General features: G+C 35.5%; 1 protein-coding gene across 1 annotated transcript in view; it reads left to right on the top strand.

Annotated features, from left to right (window-relative positions):
* Positions 1 to 13,276, top strand: part of LOC145688434 (uncharacterized) — a 104,862-nt gene that overhangs the window by 81,037 nt on the left and 10,549 nt on the right. The gene's annotated exons all lie outside the window — the stretch shown is intronic.

Raw genomic sequence — 13,276 nt, 5'->3', positions numbered from 1 at the left:
GTCAGGAAGATACAAACGAGAAATAAGAAATGTCTTGGACGCAAAGAAAGCTACACTAGATGCACTGACATAGAGGCTTTTCCTCCATCGTAAGTGGCACCATTGTCCAAGCATTTGTTCAAATGCGTAACAAGATGTCGTATCGCAGAATCGTAAAAATTATGCATCAGCATCCGAAATAATGTGAGTTATTCCCTGACATTGTCGTCGTCAACAAGAACAGATGATAGTCGATTGGTGCGAGGTCAGGACTGTGTGGCGGATGTTCAAGGATTTCCTTATGTTTGCAAAAACCTGATCACGCTGCATACTTCACACTTAGTAGGATTCGTCATTGCTACTGTGATTTCCAACACTTGCTCCTCACACAAGACTCAGCGCATCGCTGACGAATCACTTCAAATTCTCGTCGTATGGATCACGATTACTGTCAATGTTGCCAACTTACGTACACATTTTCGCCCTAAAGTCCAAATTTCTTTGTATCTTTATTTTCCTGACAAGCCTTGTATTATTCTCTGGGGAATTTCCTTTTCTAATGTTCAATTAATAGTTTACTTGGGCCTTGTGGGATTATTTTAATCGCTTATACATAAAGCATAGCAAAGACAGTCAGTGAAGGGTCGACAATCGTGATGCATATTCCTGTTGATTAGACTTCCACATTATGTCATGCACAAGTAAGGAAATCTTATAGTGCGACTATGCCCGTCCGTCTTCTTTTGATAGATATCAAAGTAAAAACTGCAAAAGATAGTGAGAATTGTTTTTTTTATATATATATGGATTTAATGTTCTAAAAATATCCTGAAGGTTTTCTTAAGATTTTATTACTCGATCTTCTGATTTTTGTAACATTACATAGAACTAATTGTTCCCATAAGTATACACGCTAACGACCTTTATTGACGTCAGGTTGGAGGTACGTTTATAAGAAGGATTAAGAACATATAATTATTTTAGCCTAAATCTTTATGCAACCCGTAAGTCATGAATTATTTGGAGTTTGTATCTTACCGTTACTCACAGACTGATATGTTTTTGTTTTATAAATAGGATTTCAGAAAAAGATGCACAAAATATACATGCAATAATATTGTGAAATCCTATGAAATAATAGCATAGTTACCAACTACATATCAGAATAAAGTAAAACCAGTAATAGTGAAAAATAATAGTTAATGAACACACACACATATATTGGCATGTAAAAGATAAAACACAGAATATGAAAAAAAAACGCTCTATTAACAACTGATTTGAGGAACAATTCCGTATGGATGGGATGTATAGTAGCCCTAGGTGTATGGAAGTTTTCCAAAGGTTCAGAGGAGAGAAATTAATAGTTTTCAGTCACAGAATAAATACTAAGTACTGTTTAACTCAATAATACGCACTCATTTTTGTTTTTTTAGCCTATAAATGTATATGGGAGTTATCTTTCTGTTTTCTTCGAAATGAACTGGAATTGCTGTGATTGTTCTGATGTCTTATTTAGTTCTGGTTAAATGTCCCTTGCTTTTTCAAAATGACCTTGGATTATGCATATATACATTTAATATTAATTGAATTAGTTTTGATTAAGGAAGATTAAACTATATACAAATAATTTAATTTACACGCAATAAGGGACATTTAAATACATTTTGTCAAAAATATACTGCTTATAAATAAATAGGAACAAAGATGGTGTAGGTATTCCACATCTTTAATATTCAGTATATATATATATATATATATATATATATATATATATATATATATATATATATATATATATATATATATATATATATATATATATATATATCGTAGTTGTTCATTTGGCTGTATGTATTTCTTTGAAATTTGAAATAAGCTTGTGGTAATAGATGGGATGGCATATATTATTTTAATATATCAGTTTGTGAACAGTACTCAAATGTACAATCCTTAACAGCATCATTAAGGAGTTTGTTTCACGATAAATATATATTTAAGAAAAATATGAATACGTTTCCAGAGCATGGTTTTTAAGGAGAGATTTCTGTGTCAAAGAAACCACAAGTTTCAGATACAAACAGACGAAATGATGTAATAATACCCTTATCTGTGCTGTTCGAGAAAAGTGCTGAGGCATGTTCACGAAGCAGGTGGTGATCGGAAGTAGAATGTAATTTATTGAAACACAATTCAATGAAGATAACAGGACCTGGTTATACCATTTGAGCTCTTGTGGTTACAGAAATAAAGCTGTTAACTGTATACACAGCATTTACTGGTAAACTTCAATAGACATAGTTATTATACATAACTTAACAATGGTCTTCTCTAGAAGTCAAACTTTATATTATATTATTTTATTTTTTGTAAGGATGGAAGAAAAGTTATTGAGAGACTTCTAGAAGTAAAGTTTTTCAATGAGCCTTGTATTTATATGACGGTTCAGTAACACAGTCAAATAGACGAATGACTACTATTTTAACCAGAGTTCCCTCGTGGCTAAGCGGCTAGCTTACGCGTCCTTGGCGTGGGAGAGCCAGGTTCGATTGCTGGCGGCAGCTCATGTGGTTTACATCTCATGTTAAATTGTAGGTCTACGTCTCACATAGCGTCGTTACTAAAAGGGGCGCTAAAACCAAAACCCAAATTAAATTAAATTAAATTAAATCTCAAAGCGATCTAAGGTACTGCTGAACCTAGTTCTTAACATCAGAATCTCTCAGTCGCATATGCAGGCTAATATCTCATAATAAATCAAATCAAATCAAATCAAACCAAACGAAATGAAATGAAATCGAATCAAATCAAATCAAACCAAACGAAATGAAATGAAATCGAATCAAATCAAATCAAATCAAACGAAATCACATCAAATCAAATCAAATCAAATTAAATTAAATTAAATTAAATTAAATTAAATTAAATTAAATTAAATTAAATTAAATTAAATTAATTTAAATTAAATTAAATTAAATTAAATCGAATCGAATGAAATTAAATTAAATTAAATCAAATGAAATAAAATGAAATCAAATCAAATCAAATGAAATCAAATGAAATGAAATCAAATCAAAAATTATTTTAACCAGTAACTTGTTTTTCATTAACTGTATTTATTGATATTGTCTCTAGACTAAACGAAGAAAAACCTCTTAAAATGATCAGAGAACTCTATGTGACGTTCAGTGATAATATGATAGAAAAAAAAGAAAACAAGTATACTCCCTATCAGGGGCAGACTGGGAAACTTGACCCACCCGCCTTCTCCCTATGGTTGGTCCACCATAAAAATTTACGATAGTAGTTTTACTTGCAGCAAGAAAGTGTTTTTCGAAAGTCAATTAAGATCTATTTTCTTCCTAAACTTATGTTAAGAACTAGGATCAGCAGAACGTTAAATCGCTTTCTATTAAACTTAGTATTAAGGTAATCTTTTGTTTTGCTTTAATTGATAAGTAGCCTGTTCTGGCTAATGAAAATGAGGTAAAAACCCTCAGTTTTATGTCCCACGATTATGGCGGCTAGGCTGAATGAGACGTTATAATGAGAAATGATTGCGATGGTGGAATGAATAAAGTGGGATGAAGCGGGAGAACCCCAAGAAAACTCACGAGCACGTTGTTTGTCCACCACAAAGCTCACTAGGCGCGAGCTGCAATCAAACCAGGAATCTCACGTACCAGAGGTGAACGCTCTACCACTGAGCCATCGTGCTCCCTGTTCTGGCTAATATCTCATATTTTACAGTTTCTTCAGCAAAACTATAACGTTACTTTCAGTAGAAACTTACATTTATTTTTACTTTATCTGCGGCAATACATATAGTTGTATTTTCTTCATAGCTAAGACGAGTTGAGAATTCAAAGGGTACAAAAAAATCAGAATATGTATTACAGCTATATTTCCAGGATGAATGCATCAATATTTACATCTTATCGGCGTTGGTATGCTTTGACGATTTTACACATTCATATTGCAGTAGACCATTATAATTTGGTGATAAAGTAATTCCATTATTACACTAAAACTTACTTTTTTACAAAATCATAACGGCTTAAAGATAGATAAATTTTGTTAACATTAACTACACAAGTGAAAAGTTATCTAAATTTGAAATAAGATTGTGATTGATTACAAAATGATAGTACGTATTACAAAATCATGTTCTTCAATAGTATATTTCCGCTTTTTTTTTTTTTTTTTTTTTTTTTTTTTTTTAAAGCTATACACCCTATCGCAACTTTACATGTAATTTATCTAGAAGTTTGTACCATAACGCCATAATTTACCTAGACTTGAAATTTGTAATGAATTGAAATTTGGAATGGAATGATTTGAAATGAGTATGTATTTTTAAATAAGGTTGCTACAACTACAATTCTCGAAAATTTGGAAACATTTCCAAATTTCTGTGACTAAAAATATTTATATTTGTAGATACATGTGTAAACTTTTATGTTGCAACAAGTTAACACAACTGCACTTTGCAGTTTACTTAATTGCTATGCTTTTTAAGTTGTTTTTTTTTCGTAGTTAGTAATTTAAATAACAACCTAATTGGTTTGAAGTAGATGAAATTTCTTCAATAAATTTGTCATAATCAGAGTCAAAATAATCTTTCAACGTAAAAGAGAATGAAATCCTCTAACAGGCTGTGCCCAAGGAAAGATTGTAATCGAGGTTTTGATGGTCTTCATGATGGAAAAAGTTCTTCTACAAGACACTTGAGTGTATGAAAAATTTAAAATATGTTTCCAAGCCACGTATAATGATGGATACATTGGACCGTAGAGATTTAGTTCATAAAGTAATTCTAACGCGTTGAACAGGAAGTTTTGGAACTTTTTTTTTTTTCGAAATTTGTTCATCATCAATGCCTTCCTTGCTTTTTTTCTTGTTCTCACTCTCTTAATCGGAGCCTTCATTCGTTGTAGTCACTATAATGTCGGAAAAATTGAAGCAGTTCTTTCAGGATATTAGGTTTAGAAAGCTCCCGATACGCTGGTTAGCGATAAGGCTACGCGTAACGCAGGGGAGGATCCAGAGGGGGCGATCAGGGCGATCGCCCTCCCCAGAAGAGGAAACTTTCTTATTTTATATATATAAATAAAACCCATCCCAAAGTCTGGAGCCCTTAAAAGTAGCAGTATGACAACCCCCCCCCCCCAGAAGTCGGTCCTGGATCCACCCCTGCGCAGAAGGCTGACCACGTGTTCGTCGTTTGGCTGAACGTAGTTCCATCAGTCGCTAACAGGTAACTGGGACTACAATTCAGTGTGAGTGGAGAAACTATTCAGCAGCACCTCCATCAACTTGGGAAGCACTACAAGTTGGATCGATGGGTCTCACATGATTTGACTGCGAGCCAGAAGGCAACACGAGCAGGCACCTGTGTTTCTTTGCTGTCTCGTCTGAGGAAAGGGCCATTTCTGGACAGGGTGTTAACATGTGATGAGAAATGGGTGCTGTACGAAGCTCCACTGCGCTGTCATCATTGGTTAAGATCCCGTGACCCGGTTCCAAAACAGCCGAAACCAGTACTGCACCAGAAGAAGGTCTTCCTGTGTGTTTGTTGGACCGCTCGCGGCATCGTGCATAGGGAACTGTTACCAGTTGTTCAGAGCATCAATGCAACAGTATACTGTCAGCAGTAGAGCCATGTTTTAAAAAATCAAAACTCTGGAGTCGGGCACTTGTAAATCACAAAGGGGTCCTCCTGTTACAGGACAACGCTAAGCCCCACGTAGCTAGGATGACACGGAACGCCATTCTACGGCTTGGATAGGAAACACTATTGCATCCGCCATACTCCTCGGACCGTACGATTATTACCTGTTTCATTCTTTGGACAATCACCTTAAGGGACGCCAGTTCAACTCCCTAGTAGAGGTGCAAATTACATTCGATACTTTCTTCCTTCACGGCTCACCAAGTTCTACCACGATGGAATCCATGGCCTTCCAGAACGTTGGCAGAAGGTCGTCGATGCTGATGGGAACTATTTTTGATCTTCGAGGTATGTCTTAGGTGACATATCGATGTTCGAAAGTGTTGGGTGAAAAAACGACAGAACTTTCTTGGTTACCTTTATATACAGGTGGAGAATCGTACAGGACTAACAACTGAGGAGCATGATAATCTACGAAGCCTACTCTAAGTTTAGTTCGTCTGTGTAGGTTCATCAATTGAAACGTCAGAGGAGCTTTCGAAGCAAGGATTGCCTTTTCTTGGGACTCTATGTAAGGATAAGTTGGTGATTCCTAAATAATTTCTAGTAAACAGTAAATGATCTGGAGACTCAAGTTACCATGCATTCAATGCAATGGAGAGAACACGCTTGTCTCTTTTATACCAAAAAAGAATAAGGCAGTCGCACTGATTTCCTCTATGTATCACACTGCAGACATCAATAGGGAAATTAAGAAACCTAAAGCAATAATGTTTTACAATGAAATCAAATGCTTGGTGGACCTGCTTGATATTAAATGTGCAATCTATACTTCAAACAGAAAGACAAGGCGATGGCCATTAGGGGTCTTCTACAGCTTGATAAATGTATGCAGCGTGAATGCACTTACCTTGTATCTCACAAAGTACATTATCGAACTGTCCCATCGGGGTTCGTGTAAAATTGATACAAATGCAAAGTTCTCAACGGGCCAATCACTAATTTTAGAGGCCTATACTGGTAATTTGTATATTTATGGGCCTTCATATATTCGGAATTCATTCATACACTATTATAACGCTCGGACATAAAATTGCTTTTAGTTTCTTTATATATAACTGGACGCCGATGTAGGCATATTATATGCAAAACAAATTGAATTAAGTATAGTGCTTCTCTGACACACGTTACTCAACTCGATCACCATCTTGGATTTAACTTTCGGTTTTTCAAATGGGAATAGACGCAAGTGATTCATCAAATTCATGTACAATTTTCTCGGAAATTCATTGGTGTAGTGAGTTTTATCGTAGCTTGTACCATTTGCAAGATATTGCATGTTAAATGTCAGGCACTTCACTAATATTGAACCAAATAGAAAGTTGTGCAGGACCCCATGTGTATATGTAATTTTTTATATGATTTATCGTTGACGAAATATTCTATGAACGTACATACATACAGACACACAGACTCAATATGGAAATGGTAGGTCTTCACTCAAATCTGGTTGAATCTGTATTAGTGATGAGCGCAAGAGTCTTGGTCTTGCAGTTTTTGCAAGAGTCTTGCATGCAAGACCAAGACCAAGACCAAGACCAAGACCAGGAATCTTGATGCAAGACCAAGACCAAGACCAAGGGGTGCAAGAACAAGACCAAGACCAAGACCACACCTGCAAGACCAAGACCAAGACCAAGACTCTTGCGCAAGAGTCTTGCACAAGTACCGGCTCTATTTGAATTATTTTATAGAATGTAAAAAATGGGAAAAGTCATTACATATTTCACTTGAAGTTCTTGGCTTCAGTAAAAATACCGCTGGAGTGAATGTGTTCCCAGTAGTATATGCAATCCGTGTGAGTCGATCTGCCCCTGTAACATATAGCTACAGTACGTCGTTTTCTAAATTGGTTATTCGCGTTTTCTGTAGATATTGCTCTTTTTCAAACTACACAGGTGTCATCTTGCATCATGTGAGCTTTCTCGGTAGACAAACACTGTGTGCGTGGATTTTCTCGGCCTTTTCCCGTTTCCTCCTACTTTCTTCATTTCACCGTTTCAGTCATTTCTCATCAGCACCGTCTCCCTTAGCCTTGGTGCATAACGTTGGACGTTAAACTAAATACTTCATTTCATTTCAAAGCATATTAGTGGTGTTCTTTCAAAACTAAAAACAAATGAGTATTGAACATCGGTAATACCGTACACCATACGTATGGCCTTGGCTCCGAGACTCAAGCATCCGTTGGAAATTTTTAACGTATCCTCATAAAATTAAAATCGAAATAATATTTTCATGACATTGACGAAAATTTAGTACATGTGGTCGCAAGTTTGATTTCATGGACGGATGCTTCTACGTTGAATAATTGTTTATTAATATAACTTTTAGCCTCCTCAGGTATACGGCCCATCGAGGATTGAGTGATATAATATACTACAATAAATCTATATTATAAAATTGAAAGTGACTATTTTTGTGACTACTAATCTCTTGAACCACCCGACCAATCTCGATCAAATTTTCAACATAGATAAGGTTTGGGCCTGGGAGTGTGTTCACCATTTCACTTTCACGGTAAAACTTAGGGGACGGGAGAAGTGGGAGTTATAAAATAATAAATGCAACTTAATAACCCTTGAACCAAATGACCTATCTCGATCATTTTTTTTAACATAGGTGAGGTTAAAGCCTGGAATGTTCACGTTGACGGAGCAACGTAGGAGAGGAGGGGGAAATGTATAAAAATCAATATGAACAAATATAAAAGTTAGGAAGTTTGTTACTTAATAACTCTTGAACCGATCTCAATCAAATTTTCAACATGCATGAGGTTCGGTCCTGGAAAGTTTTTTACAGTTTGTTTCATTTTGATTGTAGAATGTAGGGGAGGAGAATGTAAGGGGGATATATATGAAAGGCCCGACTGATCTTGATCAAATGTTCAACATAGATGAAGTTGAAGCCTAGAGCGATTTTTATAATTTTACTTTGATGCTGCAACGTAGGGGATGGGAAGGAGGGAGATATATGTAAATATATATATATATATATATATATATATATATATATATATATATATATATATATATATATATATATATATATATATATATATATATATATATACATAAGTGACTGTCATTGTGACTTCATCACTCTTGATCCAGCCGATCGATCTCAATAAAATTTTCAACATAGATGAGGTTGTGGTTTTTATCAAATCACTTTGACGATAGAACGTAGGGGAGGGAAAGGGAATGGAAAATGTACAAAAATAAATAAAATTTAATAACTCTTGAACCACCCGACTGAACTCGATCTCATTTTCAACATAGATGAGGATCGTACCTGAGATGGTTTTGTCATGTCACTTTGACAATGCAACTTAGGGGCGGGGAGGAGAGAGATATTTAAAAATGACTCAAAATGACCGATATTAAAATAAAATCTATAGTTTTGGGGGTCGCTGAGCTAAACAGTGACAATTCCGATGCTGTTTAAATTCAAATTGAGCCCCGTAGCTTAGCGGAGGGAAGGGAAGAGATATAAAAATGATCGAAAATGAGGTCGCTGAGTTAAATACTGACCTTCCGATACCGTTTACGACCAAATTCAGCCTCGTAACTTGGGGTAGAGGGAGATATATAATAATGATAAAAATGATCAAATATTATTGTCGAATCCATAGTTTTCGGCGTCGCTAAAGTGAACAGTGATACTTCCTATCCCGTTTAAATGCCAATTCAACACCGCAACTTGAAGGAAGAAGGAGATATGTAAAAATTATCGAAAATGACCATTATCAATGTCGAACTCATGGTTATCGAGGTCATTCGGATGAACAATGACACTTCCGATGCCGTGCCTCGCAACATGGGGGAGGAGGATATATATAAGTTTATTGAAAATGACCGATATTAGTGCCGAATCCATAGTTTTCGGCGTGTCTGAGACGAACAGTGACACTTCTGATGCCGTTTAAATCCAAATTCAGCCCCATAACTTGGGGAGAACGAGGGGAGAGAAATATAAAAATAATCGAAAATGATCGATATCAGAGAGCGATTACTGACTAACGAAATATATTATTATTATTATTATTATTATTATTATTATTATTATTATTATTATTATTATTATTATTATTATTATTATTATTATTATTATTATTAGTTTAACTCAACGAAGGGGTAATTGATGCTAGTAATTCATATTCACAAGTGAGACTTCAAATAACTTGGAGTTTGATGCCGTTATTTTGTATTTCTAATACAGATCGAAGATATTCATATAAATTGAGTTTATACAAGACATAGACAGTTGAGTCATTTTCAGTTTTTACTCAAATTATTCTAAAATATTAAGAGGTTTGACTATAATAATTATTATTTTAATTTTCTCTCTCTTTGTTTTGGTCAGTGTTACTAAACATGTCATCATCATCATCATAGCTATTCTGCCATTATTGGCAGGTTACTTGCTGCAACTGAGAAGGTTGGATGTTCGGTGCTCCTCAGCTAGTGTCTTCGTCTTGCCGTAGCAATTTTCTGTTTTAATACCTTCCTTCAACTACAGTCTCTTTCGCTCCCTCCCTCTCTTTTCTTCCGCAATACCCTTAAGCAAGTCCCTCATAATACAGTTCCTCCTCAGCCAATATCCTAACCAGTTCTTCTTTCTCCTCTTAACAATATCTAAAATTCTTCTTTTTGTCCCCTACTGCTAATATGTATTTCGAAAACCTTCTGATTCGTTTTACGTTCAACACAGCTAATTCTTTCCCTTTTTTTTCTCCATGCCCACATTTCTAATGCCTGCAATTTTTTTAAATCGATTTTGCGTAATGTCAATGTTTATGCACCATAGAGTACATATTTGAATCAGTAAAACAAAATCTCGATATTTAATTGGAAGTTTGATTAATTCAAGGATTAGCTAATCGTGGTTGAAAAGAAACAGCTGACGCCTTTAGAGTGTAAAAATAATTTCGCAATTCATGGTATTTCAATAATATGTGCCGTCTTGATTTTCTTTCATGCGTCTCAGGGGTAGCCTCCCCAGTTTGGGAACCAGTGGAGTGTTGGATCTGTTAAAAAATATAAACAGATTACGAAACGTTGTGATTTAGGCATATCTTATAAGTAGTGAAGCGTAGGCACCCATTAAAAAATAGAGGACAACACCTATGTTGTACACTATCATCATACTTACACCAAGTTAACCTATATTACATTTAGAAACATACACTGTATTTCCGTTGCTATTGGCGCATTGTAGAGTTTATTATGCATTATATCCAGACTAAAACTTACCTATAAAAAGCTTGAGATTTCTTAAGTGCAAGACTTGCAAGACTCTTGCATGCAAGACCAAGACCAAGACCAAGACCGAGGATTCCAGTGCAAGACCAAGACCAAGACTGGATGTGCAAGACCAAGACCAAGACCAAGACCACCCCGGTCTTGGTCTTGGTCTTGCATTTGCTCATCACTAATCTGTATTTACATGAGTCATTTTGAGCGTCATACAATACTTCCTTGTTACAGTATAACATGAAAGTAATAACAATCACTCACAGAAATGTAATGAGATTATGACATCAATGTTATAAAGAGTTTGTTTATACCTACAGTATTTTTCCAGTTAGAAATTGTTTTGATTTGTCAATATCAAAAACGTAACGTAACTGATATTACTCTGCAATGTTTATTCGCGAAGTGCCTGGAGGAATTTAACATGCAATGCCTTCCAAACGGTACAAGGTACGGTAAAATTTACTACACCAGTGAATTTCCGAGGAAATTGTACATGAATTTGATGTATCACTTGCATATATTCCCATTCTAAAAACCGAAAGTTGAATCGAAGATGGCGGCCGGGTGAGCAACATGTATCAGAGAAGCAGTATTTGATTCAATTTGTTTTGCATATGCCCACGTTCATGTCCAGTTACATCTAAAGAAACTAAAAGCAATTTTGTGTCCGAGCGTTATAGTGTATGATTGAATTTCGGAAATATGAATGCCCATAAATATGCAGATTATGTATGGGCCGTTAAAATCATTACAATACATATTGGATCTCGGATAACTTCGCAGTTGAATCAATTTTACACGAATCCCGAGAGGACACTTCGCGAATGTACCTTGTCAGCTACATGGATTCACCTATAGTATCAAGATTTGAATTTGTGAAAAATTGGCCGTAGAACTGATTCAGCCCTATGTAAGGAATAGACTTTCCATCCAGAACTTATCTCAAAATGATCAATATCAAAGGAATGTATCATCGCAAACTCAAAAGAATTAAAGGGACAGGTGAATATGGCATTTTATATAAACACTTCAGTAGTTTGCGTAGGGACATAAAAAGCCAAGTAAAATTAGAGTACTCAAATTATATAAAAACAATGAAATCCTACTACGCTCTGACCCCAGCAGGCTTTGGAGTTTTATTAGTTCAAAAAAGAAACAATTGCGCAACAAAGCATTAACATTTAGCGATAAAGAATTGCACAGTAACAAGGACATTGCTGACTCCTTAGCAGCATTTTTTAAGTCTGTGTTCGGGGAAAACCACTCATACAGCACGCCACCTGTGGTAGAACACAACACCAACAATCTCCTAGACATGCTACATATTGAAAAAAAAAAACATGTGACGAGGTTAGAACAGCCATTAAAAAATTGAAGCCAAAAAGAACGTTGGGTCCTGATACTGCACCGAGCTATATATTAAAAGGATGCGAAGAGATCTTTATCTACCCCTTGATTATTTTGTTCAACTTATCGCTAAAAGGAGGCATTTACCCCGACATTTGGAAAACATCACAAATCTGCCCCATTCCTAAAACTCAGACTTGTAAAACAATAGAAGACCACAGGCCTATTGCTATATCATCGTCATGCTTCAAGGTGTTTGAAACCATTCTGTTTGAACGAATAATGACTCATACTAGAACCGCTATCTCTGAATACCAGCATGGCTTTCTTACACAAAGATCAACGGTAACAAACTTGACGTTGATAACAAACTTTATCTCTACTACCCTTGATAATGGCAAACAAGTAGATGTTGTATACACTGATTTTATGAAAGCGTTCGACAAAGTACATCGCCAAACCCTACTAACTTAATTCGGACACCTAAATTTTTCTCAACATCTTGTAAAATTCTTTCCATCCTATCTAACAAACCGTAAACAATTCGTCGTGTACAGATCAAACAATCATTTACATTCTCGCTAAGCTCAGGCGTACCTCAGGGGTCGAACTTAGGACCTCTCTTATTTCTAATTTATATCAACGACATACCGGACCATATAAGCAAATAACATAAGTTACTATTTGCTGATGATCTCAAAATCTATATGGACGTTAACTCAGTTCAAGATTGTGAACTGTTGCAAGCGGATCTGCATCACATAAGCAGTTGGTGTAAAAATAATTATATTGAACTAAATGCTAACAAATGTAGTGTAATGTCATATACCAGAAGACAGTCCTGTATTACATTTGAGTATGTAATTAATGAACAGCCACTATTTAGGAAAGATGTAGTCAAAGACCTAGGCGTGCACTTTGATCCGAAATTAAGTTCAGTGTACATATTGAACATATTACC

The sequence above is a fragment of the Thermobia domestica genome, chromosome 1 (assembly GCF_964235325.1).
Source record: "Thermobia domestica chromosome 1, izTheDome1.hap1.1, whole genome shotgun sequence".
NCBI lineage: Eukaryota > Metazoa > Arthropoda > Insecta > Zygentoma > Lepismatidae > Thermobia > Thermobia domestica.
Note: the sequence above shows the minus strand (reverse complement) of the source record. Positions and strands in the feature narration are given on the sequence as shown.